Below are 17,384 nucleotides of genomic sequence, written 5' to 3'. Positions count from 1 at the left end.
TAAGCAAAATTCCTAAAATTCCAGGGTTTAACTTTCCATGGAAAATTCTGGAAATTTACCAGAATGTTTCCAACCCTTTGCAAACCTATTAGACACACACCACTCACTAAAAAAATATGCACACCACAACCACACAATTCTCTCTCTCTCTCTCTCTCTCTCTCTCTCTCTCTCTTCTCTCTCAATTCAATTCTATTCAATTCAATTCGCTTTATTGGCATGACGTAACAATGTACATATTGCCAAACGCTTATTTTGGATATTTACAATATAAAAATAAATAAAAATGAGAATCAAATTGTCAACGGGACAACAGTAACAAGAATAACCAAGTGTCAAAATAACCATACATTCAACAATAACAATAAGTATACAGTAGAGGACATGTGCAGGTTGATTGGTCTGTCAGACACTGTCCCTCATCTTATGGCAGGCAGCAATGTAGTGCGCTGCCAACCCACAGCTCTCTGCGTCCTCCCCCAACAGGACGGGTAGCCTATCCTCATCAGAGAGGTCTTTTAAACCTTGAATAAGGGCTTCAAATTTGGGAAAATTACACTCTCTAATTGTTTTATATTTTTGACATTTTGTCAGGAAATGCAGCTCCGTCTCAGGTTCTGCTGTTGTGCACTGGTTGCACAGCCTTTCCTCTACAGGGAGCCAGGTTTTCCTGTGTCTACCCGTCTAAATGGCAAGGCTATGCTCACTGAGCCTGTACTTTGTCAAGGTTTTTCTAAGGTTTTGATCAGTAACCATGGTCAAATATTTAGCCACGGTGTACTGTCGATTTAGGGCCAGATGGTACTGCATTTTGCTTTGAGCTTGTGTTTGTGTTTCCCAATAAGCAATATAGTTTTGTTTTGACTGTGTTGTAATTTGGTTTATCCTGATTGATTGGATATTCTGGTCCTGAGGCTTCAGTGCGTTAGTAGAACAGGTTTGTGAACTCAGCCCAAGGACCAGCTGGATGAGGGGACTCTTTTCTTTGCTCAGCTCTTGGCATTGCAGGGCTTGGTAATGATATGAGAGGGGGTCACTGTATTTTAGATGTTTCCAAAACTTAATTGCTCTTTTTTGAGTTGTTATTATTAGTGGATATTGGCCTAATTCTGCCCTGCATTCTCTCTCTCTCTCTCTCTCTCTCTCTCTCTCTCTCTCTCTCTCTCTCTCTCTCTCTCTCTCTCTCTCTCTCTCTCTCTCTCTCTCTCTCTCTCTCTCTCTCTCTCTCTCTCTCTCTCTCTCTCCTCTGTCTAATGAAGCATGCTCTGTTCCTAAACAGTGAGCTGGCTAAAAGCTCTCTCTGTTCCTCTCTCAGTGAGCTGGCTAAAAGCTGCTCTGTTCCTAAACAGTCTCTCTCTCTCTCTCTCTCTCTCTCTCTCTCTCTCTCTCTCTCTCTCTCTCTCTCTCTCTCTCTCTCTCTCTCTCTCTCTCTCTCTCTCTCTCTCTCTCTCTCTCTCTCTCTCTCTCTCTCTCTCTCTCTCTCTCTCTCTCTCTCCCATCTCATCTGCTCTGTTCCTAAACAGTATGGCTAAAAGCTGAAACAGTGAGCTGGCTAAAAGCTGCTCTGTTCCTAACAGTGAGCTGGCTAAAAGCTGCTCTGTTCCTAAACAGTGAGCTGGCTAAAAGCTGCTCTGTTCCTAAACAGTGAGCTGGTTAAAAGCTGCTCTGTTCCTAAACAGTGAGCTGGCTAAAAGCTGCTCTGTTCCTAAACAGTGAGCTGGCTAAAAGCTGCTATGTTCCTAAACAGTGAGCTGGCTAAAAGCTGCTCTGTTCCTAAACAGTGAGCTGGCTAAAAGCTGCTACGTTCCTAAACAGTGAGCTGGCTAAAAGCTGCTATGTTCCTAAACAGTGGGCTGGCTAAAAGCTGCTCCATTCTCAAACAGTGGGCTGGCTAAAAGCTGCTATGTTCCTAAACAGTGGGCTGGCTAAAAGCTGCTCCATTCTCAAACAGTGGACTGGCTAAAAGCTGCTCCGTTCCCAAACAGTGGACTGGCTAAAACAGTTTGCTGGCAGACAGGCAGACAAGACAGGCAGACAGACAAGTCACTCCCCTGTACAACAGTACTGCATTCAAGTCTACTTCTGACGTACACTCAAGTCATACACACCTAGTCATACAAAACTGCAACACCCACATGCAGTGATAGACAAACACACTTAAACCACCAAGCCTAATTAGACACTCCATCATAGTAGATACAGTACACCCCCCCCACCTCTCCATTTCGCCACAGTGATGGCTGGGTGAGGGAGGAGACAAAATGAATGACAACTCCTACATCTAATGGATAGGGGTTACGCATTAATGGGGACGGTCCCTGTAAACCACGTTCCGCCCTCGCCCCTGTCCCCCACCCACCTCCGGTTAACCCCCTAGAGACGATGTACACGCCCCCAAGGAAATCTAATTAGCATAATAATAACGAATCAGTCAGTTTAAACTAGAGATATGTTTTTTTGCATTGGCTGCATCTCAATCAATCATATCTTCCGATGTCAGCCTTCCGCATCTGAGGAAAAAGGTGGCAGAGCTAGAGAGGTGTTTGTCAGACAATGAAACATCCTGAAAATCGGTATACTCACGAAAACGTCTGTAGTGTCCGAACGGTTTGGCCTAGAAAAACAAACTCAAGACTCTCACGAACACAATGGTGTTTTCAGTTTTGCTCTGCGACCCCCACAAGCATCACGGGACTTGTCTAAAGTCGGTACAGCCTGATCTGCCAACTTTTGTCCGTAGCGTCCGAACAGGAAAGGTGGGCCACGCACGAACACGTACACATTGGCTGTTTTGCTCTAGGACACACAAAAGCCTCACAATACCAGTCTGAAGGTAGCCAGGTGCCAGTTTAAAAAATGAATGGAAATATAATGGATTCGGGAAGCATTCAGGCCACTTCCCTTTTTCCACATTTTGATATGTTACAGTCATATTCTAAAATGTTTTCAAATAATTTTTTCCCTCATCAATCTACACACAATGCCCCATAATGACAAAGATAAAACAGCTTTTTATACATTTTCGCAAATGTCTATATATTTTTTTTATATAAATATCTTATTTACATAAGTATTCAGACCCTTTGCTGTGAGACTCAAAATTCAGCTCAGGTGCATCCTGTTTCCATTGATCATCCTTGAGATGTTTCTACAACTTGATTGGAGTCCACCAGTGGTAAATTCAATTGATTGGACATGATTTGGAAAGGCACACACCTGTCTATATAAGGTCCCACAGTTGACAGTGCATGTCAGAGCAAAAACCAAGTCATGAGGTCGAACGAATTGTCCGTAGAGCTCCGAGACAGGATTGTGTCAAGGCACAGATCTGCAGCATTTAAAGTCCCCAAGAACACAGTGGCCTCCATCATTCTTAAATGGAAGAAGTTTGGAACCACCAAGACTCTTCCAAGAGCTGTCCGCCAGGCCAAACTGAGCAATCGGGAGAGAAGGGCATTGGTCAGGGACGTGACCAAGAACCCAATGGTCACTCTTGAAGGAGCTACAGAGTTTGTCTGTGGAGATGGGAGAACCTTCCAGAAGGACAACCATCTCTGCAGCACTACAGCAATCAGGCCTTTATGGTAGAGTGGTCAGGCAGAAGCCACTCAACAGTAAAAGGCACATGACAGCTCGCTTGTCATTTGCCAAAAAGGCACCTAAAGGACTCTCAGACCATGAGAAACAAGATTCTCTGGTCTGATGAAACCAAGTTTGAACTCTTAGGCCTGAATGCCAAGCGTCAGGTATGGAGGAAACCTGGCACCAACCCTACGGTGAAGCATGATGGTGGCAGCATCATGCTGTGGGGATGTTTTTCAGCGGCAGGGACTGGGAAACTAGTCAGGATCGAGGGAAAGATGAACGGAGCAAAGTACAGAGAGATCTTTGATGAAAACCTGCTCCAAAGCGCTCAGTACCTCAGACAATATAAAAACTCAGCAAAAAAAGAAATGTCCTCTCATTGTCAACTGCGTTTATTTTCAGCAAAGTTATCTGTAAATATTTGTATGAACATAAAAAGATTCAACAACTGAGACATAAACTGAACAAGTTCCACAGACATGTGACTAACAGAAATGGAATAATGTGTCCCTGAACAAAAGGGGGGTCAAAATCAAAAGTAACAGTCAGTATCTGGTGTGGCCATCAGCTACATTAAGTACTGCAGTGCATCTCCTCCTCAGGGACTACACCAGATTTGCCAGTTCTTGCTGTGAGATGTTTCCCACTCTTCCACCAAGGCACCCTGCAGACATTTCTGGGGGGAATGATCCTAGCCCTCACCCTCCGATCCAACAGGTCCCAGACGTGGTCAATGGGATTGAGATCCGGGCTCTACGCTGGCCATGGCAGAACACTGACATTCCTGTCTTGCAGGAAATCACGCACAGAACGAGCAGTACGGCTGGTGGCATTGTCATGCTGGAGGGTCATGTCAGGATGAGCCTGCAGGAAGGGTACCACATGAGGGAGGAGGATGTCTTCCCTGTAAAGCACAGCCTTGAGATTGCCTGCAATGACAACAAGCTCAGTCTGATGACGATGTGACACACCGCCCCAGAACATGACGGACCCTCCACCTCCAAATGGATCCCGCTCCAGAGTACAGGCCTCGGTGTAACGCTCATAACTTCGACGATAAACGCGAATCCGACCATCACCCCTGGTGAGACAAAACCACAACTCGTCAGTGAAGAGCACCTTCTGCCAGTCCTGTCTGGTCCAGCGACGGTGGGTTTGTGCCCATAGGTGACGTTGTTGCTGGTGATGTCTGGTGAGGACCTGCCTTACAGCAGGCCTACAAGCCCTGAGTCCAGTCCAATCCTGTGCAGGTGTTGTTACATGTGGTCTGCCACTGCGAGCACGATCAGCTGTCCGTTCTATTTCCCTCTAGCGCTGTCTTACGTGTCTCACAGTACGGACATTACAATTTATTGCCCTGGCCACATGTGCAGTCCTCGTGCCTCCTTGCAGCATGCCTAAGGTACATTCACGCAGATGAGCAGGGACACTGGGCATCTCTCTTTGGTATTTTCAGAGTCAGTAGAAAGGCCTCTTTAAGCTGTTAGTGAAAGCTGTTAGTGCCTTAACAACCGTTCCACAGGTGCATGATCATTAATTGTTTATGGTTCATTGAACAAACATGGGAAAAGGTGTTTAAACCCTTTACAATGAAGATCTGTGAAGATATTTGTATTTTTACGAAATATCTTTGAAAGACAGGGCCCTGAAAAAGGGACGTTTCTTTATTTGCTGAGTTTATATATACAGTTGAAGTCAGAAGTTTACATACACCTTAGCCAAATACATTTAAACTCTGTTTTTTTAAATTATTTTTTTTACAATTGCTGACATTTAATCCCTTTAAAAATTCCCTGTCTTAGGTCAATTAGGATTACCACTTTATTTTAAGAATGTGAAATGTCAGAATAATAGTAGAGAGAATGATTTATTTAAGCCTTTATTTCTTTCATCACATTCCTAGTGGGTCAGAAGTTTACATACACTCAATTAGTATTTGGTAGCATTGCCTTTAAATTGTTTAACTTGGGTCAAATGTTTCAGGTAGCCTTCAACAAGCTTCCCACAATAAGTTGGGTGAATTTTGGCCCATTCCTCCTGACAGAGCTGGTGTAACCGAGTCAGGTTTGGAGGCCTCCTTGCTCTCACACTCTTTTTTTAGTTCTGCCCACACATTTTCCATAGGATTGAGGCCCGGGGTTTGTGATGGCCACTCGAATACCTTGACTTTGTCCTTAAGCCATTTTGCCACAACTTTGGAAGTATGCTTGGGGTCATTGTCCATTTGGAAGACCCATTTGCGACCAAACTTTAACTTCCTGACTGATGTCTTGAGATGTTGCTTCAATATATACACACAATTGTCCTACCTCATGATGCCATCTATTTTGTGAAGTGCACCAGTCCCTCCGGCAGCAAAGCACCACCAAAACATGATGCTGCCACCCACGTGCTTCACGTTTTGATGGTGTTCTTCGGCTTGCAAGCATCCCCCTTTTTCCTCCAAACAAAACAATGGTCATTATGGCCAAACAGTTCTATTTTTGTTTCATCAGACCAGAGGACATTTCTCCAAAAAGTTTGATCTTTGTCCCCATGTGCAGTTAAAAACCGTAGTCTGGCCTTTTTATGGCGGTTTTGGAGCAGTGGCTTCTTCCTTGCTGAGCGGCCTTTCAGTTTATGTCGATATAGGACTCGTTTTACTGTGGATATAGATATTTTTGTACCTGTTTCCTCCAGCATCTTCATAAGGTCCTTTGCTGTTGTTCTGGGATTGATTCGCACTTTTGGCACCAAAGTACATTCATCTCTAGGAGACAGAACGCGTCTCCTTCCTGAGTGGTATGACGGCTGCGTGGTCCCATGGTGTTTATACTTGCATACTATTGTTTGTACAGATGAACATGGCACCTTCAGGCGTTTGGAAATTGCTCCCAAGGATGAAACAGACTTGTGAAGGTCTACAATTTTTTTTCTGCGGCCTTGGCTGATTTCTTTTGATTTTCCCATGATGTCAAGCAAAGAGGCACTGGTAGGCCTTGAAATACATCAACAGGTACAGCTCCATTGACTCAAATGATGTAAATTAGCCTATCAGAAGCTTCTAAAGCCATGACATAATTTTCTGGAATTTTCCATGCTGTTTAAAGGCACAGTCAACTTAGTGTATGTAAACTTCTGACCCACTGGAATTGTGATTAAGTGAATTATACGTGAATTAATCTGTCTGTAAACAATTGTTAGAAAAATTACTTGTGTCATGCACAAATTAGATGTCCTAACCGACTTGCCAAACGTATAGTTTGTTAACAAGAAATTTGTGGAGTGGAGTGGTTTAAAAACGAGTTTCAATTCATTTATTTAGAATAAGGCTGTAACTTAACTAAATGTGGAAAAAGTCAAGGGGCCTAAATACTTTCCAAATGCACTCAAAAAAATAATAATCATTGGTTCCTGATCTTGTATCTCTCAGATATAAGACAGACACTTCAGAACAAATTTCCTATGGATATATTTGTTTTACTATCTATTTATCCATGTATGACACTGTTAATCATTGCGATTCTATTGGCTAATAGCAGTAAGGCCAAATTCAATGTTTCATAAAATTATTTGTTTATATACAGTGCCTTGCGAAAGTATTCGGCCCCCTTGAACTTTGCGACCTTTTGCCACATTTCAGGCTTCAAACATAAAGATATAAAACTGTATTTTTTTGTGAAGAATCAACAACAAGTGGGACACAATCATGAAGTGGAATGACATTTATTGGATATTTCAAACTTTTTTAACAAATCAAAAACTGAAAAATTGGGGGTGCAAAATTATTCAGCCCCTTTACTTTCAGTGCAGCAAACTCTCTCCAGAAGTTCAGTGAGGATCTCTGAATGATCCAATGTTGACCTAAATGACTAATGATGATAAATACAATCCACCTGTGTGTAATCAAGTCTCCGTATAAATGCACCTGCACTGTGATAGTCTCAGAGGTCCGTTAAAAGCGCAGAGAGCATCATGAAGAACAAGGAACACACCAGGCAGGTCCGAGATACTGTTGTGAAGAAGTTTAAAGCCGGATTTGGATACAAAAAGATTTCCCAAGCTTTAAACATCCCAAGGAGCACTGTGCAAGCAATAATATTGAAATGGAAGGAGTATCAGACCACTGCAAATCTACCAAGACCTGGCCGTCCCTCTAAACTTTCAGCTCATACAAGGAGAAGACTGATCAGAGATGCAGCCAAGAGGCCCATGATCACTCTGGATGAACTGCAGAGATCTACAGCTGAGGTGGGAGACTCTGTCCATAGGACAACAATCAGTCGTATATTGCACAAATCTGGCCTTTATGGAAGAGTGGCAAGAAGAAAGCCATTTCTTAAAGATATCCATAAAAAGTGTCATTTAAAGTTTGCCACAAGCCACCTGGGAGACACACCAAACATGTGGAAGAAGGTGCTCTGGTCAGATGAAACCAAAATTGAACTTTTGGCAACAATGCAAAACGTTATGTTTGGCGTAAAAGCAACACAGCTCATCACCCTGAACACACCATCCCCACTGTCAAACATGGTGGTGGCAGCATCATGTTTTGGGCCTGCTTTTCTTCAGCAGGGACAGGGAAGATGGTTAAAATTGATGGGAAGATGGATGGAGCCAAATACAGGACCATTCTGGAAGAAAACCTGATGGAGTCTGCAAAAGACCTGAGACTGGGACGGAGATTTGTCTTCCAACAAGACAATGATCCAAAACATAAAGCAAAATCTACAATGGAATGGTTCAAAAATAAACATATCCAGGTGTTAGAATGGCCAAGTCAAAGTCCAGACCTGAATCCAATTGAGAATCTGTGGAAAGAACTGAAAACTACTGTTCACAAATGCTCTCCATCCAACCTCACTGAGCTCGAGCTGTTTTGCAAGGAGGAATGGGGAAAAAATTCAGTCTCTCGATGTGCAAAACTGATAGAGACATACCCCAAGCGACTTACAGCTGTAATCGCAGCAAAAGGTGGCGCTACAAAGTATTAACTTAAGGGGGCTGAATAATTTTGCACGCCCAATTTTTCAGTTCTTGATTTGTTAAAAAAGTTTGAAATATCCAATAAATGTCGTTCCACTTCATGATTGTGTCCCACTTGTTGTTGATTCTTCACAAAAAAATACATTTTTATATCTTTATGTTTGAAGCCTGAAATGTGGCAAAAGGTCGCAAAGTTCAAGGGGGCCGAATACTTTCGCAAGGCACTGTATATTTTTTGATACCTTAAGGCAGGGATCATCAACTAGATTCAGCCGTGGACCAATTCTTTCTTGACAGGATGGTCTTAGGGCCGGAACATAATTACGAATAAGAAGCCCAAACAGATATAATGTTTGACTAAAACAATCATTTTAAACCTTGTTTACATTTATATATATGATCATGTGTCTCTATTATGCATAGGAATACATGGGAATAGATTTCTTAAATGAATGAATTTAAAAAATATATTAATATTGATTTTAACATTTGCAAATTGGCTTAGTTTGATAGCTAGATTAATTGGATCTGATTTCCTGGTGTTTTTACAGTCTTTTATGTCCAACAATGAAAACTTGGGGGGCCAAATAAAACCAGTTGGGGAGCGGCCAGTTGGGGAACCCTGCCTGTGATTCAAAATAAAATAGCTAAATGATCCTTGGTATGACCATCTTAAAACAATTCCATATGTTAGCTTAGATGTAAGGGTTACGGCAATTAAAAGCACTGGGCCACTACTGGCTGCCAATGGTTCTGGGCCTGACCTAGATCCCTGGATTCCCTGCTTCCATCCTGCACGGAGAGGACAATGGATCCCTAGTGGTACCTGAGCGACATTAATGATTTCCAGTTGGCTTGGCTTTGCCCTGGGACTGGGTCATTGACACCGAATGGGAGGTGGTCACCAGGGTGATGGGGCGACCTGCCAGACTCAGCTGGGGGAAGCAGTCCATGACCTTTTGACAGTTTGGCAGATATTTCTCACTTTTCTCGTTCCTCGCAATCCTCCGCAGGGGGAGAATTTGTTCTGTTGCTTTTTTTCCACTCAAATAAGGACTGCAAATGTGACTAGATTACTATTTATGACATTGAAATTACAAACAACCTCGTTTGTTGGAAGAAAACGTGAGTCACAAATCCAGTTCTTAAGAAAAAAAGGGATCACACATGGCTCCTTAAACAATAACAGCATGGGCGTGCCGAGACTTGTCTTTCCTGTCCTTCCGAGCATTAAAAGCATTATTTTGCATTTGACTTACATTCTCTCTCTTCCTCTATATCTTTCTCTTTCTCTTTCTCGATCTCTGATGATGAGTCAGTCGTAATTGCTTACTGGAGTCTGAGGCCGGTGCCAACTGGCAAGCGACCTTAACCTCCTCTGCACTACCAATACAGCTGCATTAATAACTGTTGATTAGTTACAAATGACAACCGGGCCTGGTGCCATGATGTTGGGCACATGTTGAGAGAGATGCATGTGTAGTGGGGTGCTACTAAGCATTTAACGTGGCCATTTTGGTGGCATTAGGTCCCCTACTTGGTGTTCAATTGAGGAATTAGCTACTTGGGCTTCAGACTTGGGCTTTAGCTCGGCAGGCTATGGCTCTCATGTAGCGGTTGTGCATTGTGCAACCATTCCCCAGGGCTTGTCTTGGGTTCTACTTTGATACCCTCTGACTGGGACATGTTTCGAAATTACAATTATTACACAGTAATCATGTATCAAAGTACATCTTCCTGTACATCTTAGAAATAATATTCCAAGAAGGCAACTGCAGCAGTAGATCTTCCCTGAAATTTCTCTTTTAAATCTTCTAAACCAATCAAATAAAGAAACACATCAACAAATAAATAATCTTGGCAATGACAGCAGGGGGGACTCCAGGAGGTGCCTTCCAGAAATGGTGCTCGTCTTATACTCTCCTTTCATCTCTCCACCAGTGAAAATAAATCTCAAAAGGGAGCGAGCAGCTAAGCAAGACGCAGAGTGCTAGCGACGACACTAATATGTGACATTGTGTCAGCTCCAGCCCCGTGCAGCTGTTTCCCCTTCTCCCGTCAGCTTGTAGCTCCACACACTCCAAGCCTCCCAAGAATGCCTGGGAAAGTTCTGAGGGGGGAGAACAGACGGGGGACTCTCCGGATATCAATGGCTGAGGCACAGCCCTCTACCACAGAGGAGGAGAAAAACAGCTTATTTTGCATGTTTTTCTTGCAAAACTTCTGTCTTGTCTTACATTTTAATTAGCATGCTTGGTTGATTTAGACTCATTTTCCGAGCAGTCACACTCAGGTATAAGAGGGGAAGTGACAATGAAGAAGTGATCATTTGTATGGTAGGAAGTAGGTTTCAGATTGGAAGGAACCAGCAAGATAAGGTTGATTGAGCACGAGGTCTTTTATCACATAATGATAATGTGTATCAAATCAGCAATACCATCTGAGGTAGGTAGCTATGGTCCATATCTCCATAAAGATACCCATACATTAGTCTTTCTCCCTCCAGCAATCCTTCACTGGTCCAGCATCCCCACACTCGTCCATTATACTGGATGATGTGCCGTCAACATCATCCAGTTTAAAGCCCACCTCCCGACCTTGTCACTATGTGAACCGCATATATTCACCTTCTCTTACTATTATCACCTTGTGTATTTGATAACATTAATGATATTATTGTCAACTGCACTGGAAGAGAGGGAAATAAAACTGCCCTTTCTCTACTAGCCATCGGATATTTCTGAATAAAAGTACTGAAAATCATAGGAAATATTTCCAATCATGGCATAGCATGATGTGTTGTTTTGACCGACAGGGGTTTGAACCTAGCTCATATGCGTGACTGTGTTGGCCCTATGAGCAAAAGCTTATGCATTAGTTCTGGGGGGCTTATGCAAATCTTCAGGTTTAAGGCAAGTTTACTCATCAAGTGAGCTTGGTTCACCAATCAACATAGTGATACATAGTGAAAAATGGGTCTTCGGTCATTCTTATGGTGAGGAGCTTGATACTTAAATCTGGCTAATACTAGACTAAACGGTTGTTCATAGACAAACGACACCAAAGTCAAATATACATAATTACTTGCATGTTAGAGTTTTTCATCATGAAACTTGTTCTAAGGGCAGCTCGACAGAGTTGTCACTAGCTGACACAGCCACAGTCATCAAATCAGATTTAAAACCTAACCCTAACCTTAACTCGTAACCTTAACCACACTGCTAACTCTAATGCCTAACCCTAACCTTAAAGCTCATTTTTGTTTTCATGAATTTTTACAGTATAGACAATTTTGACTTTGCAGCTGGCCTATCTAAGGGGAAATTGCTCACTTCTGCCTCCGGGACATGACTCGTGACAATACATTTCAACCTGCTCAATACTTGGTAATAAGGACATACATCTTTTGATCACTAAGTGTAGTTCAGTCCAGGAACAGTCTTAGGTTCCCTTTTGGTGGTTGTGTGTGTGAGTTATATCCCACAAACCACAGATGTTATCTAATACATGTTGCTCTCATAACACTGATGAAGCAGATATTGACTTTAATCGTCTTGGGTATGTCGTCACGACTGAACTGGCCTGATTCTTCAGACACGCGGGCCCCTGTTGATCTGCTTGACGGAGGCCACATTTGTTTTGCCCATCCTCTTGCAGTTGCCAAAATTGTTGCGTTGGTATTTCACCTCTGACTCCAGGCCATAGTTCTGTCAATCACGCACACTGTCAGTGCCCAGTCTACAGTTTATTCAAATAACTGCGAGTGACGATGGGGTATTTTCGTGCCGTTTTGAATGACAGCGGCTTCCAGAAATGGCCTGTTCCATTTTAAGAACGCTGTCCGACATACGCCCTCACTGCATCCAGGGCCCAAGTGGGCTGAACCACGCGTACGGGTGAGTGGGGCGGGTGGAAGTGGGCGATATCCAATTACCAAAGAGCAATGAGTTAAAGTATGGGTGAGATGGTCTAAAAATACAAGCGTCTATATCGGGCCTCTTGGTCACTCCTTTTGCATTTATGTAGTGTTCTGTGTGGCAGCTGCGTTGCGTCAGATTGTAAAAGCCATCAGTCCACGGTCTGCTTTCTATGAAAGAGACCCTACAAGAGGATTCTGTACTCACACAGGCTCAGAGTGGTTTCAGGCAGTTGAAAGAAAGACACATATTTGGCCTTTAGTTCCACCTATGAGCATCTGCAAATAGCAACAAATGTCAACACTTTTTGGAGCAGACATTTTGGTTCTCTGGATCAACACCAGACCAGTTCAAAACAAGGAGAGGTCACTTCCCAGTGAACTTTGATTACCTCCTAGCCTTTTCACAAGCATGATGCCTATGTATTGTAGCAGCCCATGGGAATTGCATGAAGGTCTCTGAAATGTGCATTGCATCTTGGCACATCATGCCATTACTATTCCAAACCAAAGGGTGAGAGGAGCTGTTCGCTTTCCACATGCTGGTGGTGTTAGACCCTTGTTGTAGCACTCACCACTAGCACCTGCCCGCAACGCAGCTGACACGTGACTAATTTTAGCGAGGTATTGGGCCTGGTATGCCCAGGCATCCTAACAACCTCCAACCACCACACAGTTCCCCTCATACCAACCCTTCAGTGATCACCTCTGCTCTGGTAACACGCATCATATTCGTTTATACCACCGAATCAATGACAAATAAACAGGATCGCCATGACGTGCATCATACTCCGATTTCACTGTAAACAAATGGATCTCTCACATCGAAACCTGGGCTAACATCTGGTTATCATTTTCTGGTTGTCGAAAAGGAGAACGTGTAATACAACCTGTTATTTTACACATTAGTAACGCTGTTGTTTCACTTGTATTTTTGTTATTTTATTCAAACCACAAAGACCAGGGAGATTTACCAATGCTTCACGAAGAAGGATAACTACTGGTAGATGGGGAGGAATAAAACAAATGCAGACATTGAATATCCCTTTGAGCATGATGAAGTTATTAATTACACTTTGGATGGTGTATCAATACACCCAATCACTACAAAGTTACAGGCGTCCTTTCTAACTCAGTTGCTGGAGAGGAAGGAAACCACTCAGGGAGTTCACCATGAGGCCAATGATTACTTTAAAACAGTTACAGAGGCTGTGATAGGAGAAAACTGAGGATGGATCAACAACATTGTAGTTACTCCACAATACAAACCTAAGTGACAGAACGAAAACAAAACACTAAAGCAATACTGCATAAAATGTGGCAAATCAATTAACTCTTTTTCCTGAATATGTGTTATGTTTGGGGCAAATCCAATGCAACACATTACTGAGTACCACTCTCCATATTTTCAAGCATAGTGGTGGCTGCATCATGTTATGGGTATGCATGTAATTGTTAAGGACTGGAATGTTTTTCAGGATAAGAAATAAACAGAAGGGAGCAATGCACAGGCACAATCCCAGAGGAAAACCTGGTTCAGTCTACTTGCCACCAATTCACTTTTTAGCAGGACAATAACATAAAACACAAAGCCAAATCTACACTGCAGTTCCTTACCAAGAAGACAGTGAATGCTCCTGAATGGCCGAGTTACAGTTTTGACTTAAATCTACTTGAAAATCTATGACAAGACCTGAAAATGTCTAGCAATGATCAACAACCAATTTGACAGTGCTTGAATCATTTTCAAAAGAATTATGGATAAATGTTGCACAATTCAGGTGTTGAAAGCTCTTGAAAACTTACCAAGAAAGACTCACAACTGCAATCGCTGGCAAGGTGCTCCTACAAAGTATTGACTCAGGGATGTGAATACTTATGTAAATTTGATATTTCTGTATGTCATTCTCAATAAATTTGCAAAAATGTCTAAAACCTTGTTTTCACTTTGTCAATTTGGGGCATTGTATGTATATGGGTGAGAGGAAAAATATATTTTATACATTTTGTATTCCTACTGTAACACAACAAAATGTGTAATAAGTCAAGGGGTATGGATACTTTCTGAAGGCACTGTATTCTTGTGAAAGCCTTCCATATCAATTAAATGTTTTAAATTAGACTAAATATAATTTACATTGTCAGAATATTCAAACATTTATAGCAGCTATAAAAATACAATTTGAGCGTGAGTTGATAATTTAAAAAAACAACGTTTCCCGTACTTACTCAAGTAGCGTTGGTGTGGTAAACTGTCGCAACATATGCAACTACAGTATGGTTGTCGAATTTGACCAACCTTGTTTTTGGCTAATGCTGCCAGTCCGTACCGCAGCCAAACTGCCATACCCTGTAGCTACAGTATTCTTTGACGAATGATTCCGCGCAAAATCTAGATTTAGAACTTTTTTTTTACAATTCCCCAGAACGCATGAGACACAGGGAGACACTGGTAAACACTCCCTGAACGAAACAAAATATGCAACAGAAATGACAGCCGAGTCCCGCGCTACTTTGTAACTTTTGTCACTAAGTCAAGTGCTGGGCTGTCTTCAAGTTTGCAACTATGTTGGCTACAATGACAATGGTTCTAAAAATGTAATGAATTCAACACGTTTGAGTATTTTACCTGATTTTGCTGAGTATTTTCTCTTCACGCTGACGTTTTGGAATAAGGAAGGTGTAAACAGAGTTACATTAATCCGTGTTGTGCAACTCCCCCTTCGACAGCTCTAAAGTTCTCTCTCTCTCTCTCTCTCTCTCTCTCTCTCTCTCTCTCTGTCGCGCTCTCTCTCTCTCCGTCGCTCTCTCTGTCCCGCGCCTCTTTTACTGTCGCATGCCACGAAGGCCACTCAAACGAATCTGACCACACTTATTCTTTTACCGAGAGGAGAAACTGTAGGAGGAAGGTCGCTCGTGCAGTCAATTCAATAGTCGAGGGCGCGAATCAACGTCACATGGACTGCATGTTTTTCGAAAATTGGGTCAAACGTCAAATAGCACAGAAACTCAACCCACTGCATATTACTGATGAATAGAGGTATAGGCTTCGAGAATATTTTCCAATGTAGCGTTTCTATAGCCTACTCAGTTTCATAAACTTAGGTCTAACAGTATATATTTTTGAACCACTATCATAAAACCCATTCTGCTTTTTTTCCTTCAGAGTAGACCTAATAGTTATACAGTCAGGGCACGTGAAGCATGGTCATGCACTTTCGATACAGATATAATTTAGGACCTACAAAGTTAATTTATGTAACTTCCATATCACACTTTTTTATCTTGATGATATACACCAAACATATTTTATTTATCAACTTGTATTGTTGTATTATTGTATGATCGCATAGGTTGTTTAGATTATTCTATGTGACTGTTTTGAATTATGCATATAACGATTACTGTATAGACTATGTTCAGACATCTTTAATAAAATATATGTTTAACCTTTATTTAACTAGGCAAGTCAGTTAAGAACAAATTCTTATTTAGAACGACCGGCCTACCCCAGGCAATCCAGGATGACGCTGGGCCAATTGTGCACCGCCCTATGGGACTCCCAAACACAGCCGGATGTGATTCAGCCTGAATTCAAACCAGGGATTGTAGTGCCGCCTCTTGCACTGAGATGCAGTGCCTTAGACCGCTGCGCCACTCGGGAGCAGGTCATTGGTTGAGAACTATGCAAGGAAGGATGGTTATCATAAAGTATCTTGTGTCAACAGTTCAGACTGAGGATAACCTGGCAAATATGTTTTGTCAGAGCTCACCTGACTGATTTAATTTGTTTATTTTAAAAGTGAAATCAAGGCAATAAAAAATGTAGTTATACAACTCAATTTGACATTCTACATCAAGAATATCTACAAGAAATCTCTTTGAACTGTAATCTTGTGTGTTGACCTTCCTTATAAAACCTAACATAAAAAAATGATTAGGTCAAAATGACCTTACAATAACCCTAGTGTCCTTCAAACCTACCAACAGATATACAGTCTATACTGTAAAAAGCTGTGTAGTACAGTACATTCTGTAGTAGGCTATGCATTGATAGACTGACATGTTAACTTCTCTCTGACTTTTAGCCAAGCAACAGTTAAAGGATAGATACATTCTCATAAAGGAACTCTTGTTCAGAGATATTCCCAATAGTTGTGCTCTGGTGATTTGTGTAATGCCTTGTATGCCCTGGGGCTGTGCATGTTGTGAAACATATTTTCCCCAGAAAAAGTAGTTGCATCGCACTGATTCGGAGGCCCACAGCTTTCGAAGGCGAGTGGTAGGACAAGCAGACACTTGCTCATAATGTCTCTGACACATGAATGAGTAACATGGCCTGCATATCCTGTAGGACAGGGTTTCCTCAACTCGGTCCTGGGGCCTCCCAGGGGTGCACAAAGCTTGATGATGAGATGATTATTTGAAATAGCTGGTCACTAATAATGTTTACATGCAATTTCACCCACTTTAAACGTACGGTATATACTGTATTCTATTCATGTCTTATCCCATATAACTACTGCTGTACACCTTTTATATTCGTATACTATCTTTACACTCCCCTTGACTTTTTCAACATTTTGTTACATTACAGCCATATTCTAAAATGTATATAAAAACAAAAAATCCTCACCAATATACCAATACACAATATCCCATAATGCCAAAGCGAAAACAGCTTTTTAGAAATGTTTGCAAATGTATCAAAACTAAAAAACAGTAATACCATATTTACATAAGTATTCAGACCCTTTGCTATGAGACTTGAAATTGAGCTCAGGTGCATCTTGTTTCCATTGATCATCCTTGAGATGTTTCTACAACTTGATTGGAGTCCACCTGTGGTAAAGTCAATTGATTGGACATGATTTGGAAAGGCACACATCTGTCTATATAAGGTCCCACAGTTGACAGT

The 17,384-nt window shown here is 42.0% G+C and overlaps 1 protein-coding gene across 1 annotated transcript in view; it reads right to left on the bottom strand.

Annotated features, from left to right (window-relative positions):
* Nucleotides 1–15,401, bottom strand: part of nek6 (NIMA-related kinase 6) — a 79,299-nt gene extending 63,898 nt beyond the window's left edge. Inside the window, exon 1 of the mRNA XM_042302631.1 lies at nt 15,096–15,401. The gene's annotated coding sequence lies outside the window, so the exon portion shown is untranslated. The remainder of the gene's footprint in view (nt 1–15,095) is intronic.
* Between the last annotated feature and the right edge of the window lie 1,983 nt (nt 15,402–17,384).

Source organism: Oncorhynchus tshawytscha, linkage group LG20 (assembly GCF_018296145.1).
Source record: "Oncorhynchus tshawytscha isolate Ot180627B linkage group LG20, Otsh_v2.0, whole genome shotgun sequence".
NCBI classification, from domain to species: Eukaryota; Metazoa; Chordata; class Actinopteri; order Salmoniformes; family Salmonidae; genus Oncorhynchus; species Oncorhynchus tshawytscha.
Note: the sequence above shows the minus strand (reverse complement) of the source record. Positions and strands in the feature narration are given on the sequence as shown.